Consider the following 1,447-nt stretch of genomic DNA (forward strand, 5'->3'; position numbering starts at 1 on the left):
TTCTTTTTCCTACTTGCTTGGATAATCATGGGGTTCGATTCCTAGACTTCTCCTTGGAGAAATCAGACCTGGAAATGCCCCGAAATAGTCCATAAACTTTCTGTTTGATTTTTATGTTCTTCAAAACTTGTTTAAACCTATGCAACTTGTGTCTAACACATCTCATGCCTATGTCCTAATGCTTACAACTTATCCCATGGTTGGTTAAGCTTAAAAACAAGGTTGAGACATTTGAAATCAGAGGATTAAACCTCATAAACTTGGTGTTTTGTCTAGGGTTTCAACCCACAAATCATGTCAAACATAGTCTTTGATACATGAGTGATTATGGAACAACTTGGGTTGTCCAAACATACAATCCTCAAATGATTTGATGATTTCTATTAGTTAGTTTACTTTACATACATGTAAAGACCTTAGTTCATGACCCTCCTTGGTTGTTTTTACATCAAGTGTAGTGGTGAACATCAAAGGGGTACCTAAATGGAAGCCTTGTCTTCCTACCCCATCCATGACACCCATGACTCAACTTGAGGTACCTAAATGAAGATGTAATCTTCTACCTCTTACTTGAATACTTGAACATTTGGACTTAATAATATGTGTATAATATACGACCTACATACTATCTATGTACACTCGAATCTTTGATGTTGAAATCATATTCATTTGTCAAAGTAGTAGGTTATCATCCAAGGACCTAAACCTTGTTGTGATTCTTATGGGTGTTCAACTCATAAAATCATTATAACCCATGAGGTTACCAAGTGTCATACAAGTGTTATGTGTGAAGATGAATATTTTGATATAATATTTTCATGTCACTTTCATTCCAAATCTCGACTCTAAACATGCTTGAACTTAAACCCTTACGCATTCAACCTTCCAACCTCGGCAACTTTGTCACATTGGATAATCAGAAAACATATGCAAACTTTGTGAGTATACTCGTATTCCCCTTTTACTTTTATCACTTTTGGGGTGTAACATGTTTTATCTATCAACAAACTTACACATGAACATTTTGCTTAAACACATGAACATTCCTATAACATGCTTGTATACGTGATGGCTTGATACTTTAAACTTGGGTGATTCTTATGTGTTGAACTTATCATTAACTTCGTACGAGCCAAACCGTGACATATGTAGCGCTATAGGATTAACGACCCGCCCTTTATCATCGGTTATGTCATGAGCATATTGCGTTTTCTTGGTTTGATATGTTAGACACATGCCATGTTTAAATGTTTATCTTGAATCACATGCTTGCTATGAGGAATTGTTCAAACTTATCTTTTGCTATGTACGTATCAAACTTGTATACTCGCCTTTGCTTTTGCATTGAACTTTATTTTAAACATGTTACAGGTTGAGGACGATGATGCTATGAAATGAAGTAGCGTTGATGCCTAGATACACATATAGACGTTTAGGTTTAATCGTT

The sequence above is a fragment of the Helianthus annuus genome, chromosome 15, assembly GCF_002127325.2.
Source record: "Helianthus annuus cultivar XRQ/B chromosome 15, HanXRQr2.0-SUNRISE, whole genome shotgun sequence".
Lineage (NCBI taxonomy): Eukaryota > Viridiplantae > Streptophyta > Magnoliopsida > Asterales > Asteraceae > Helianthus > Helianthus annuus.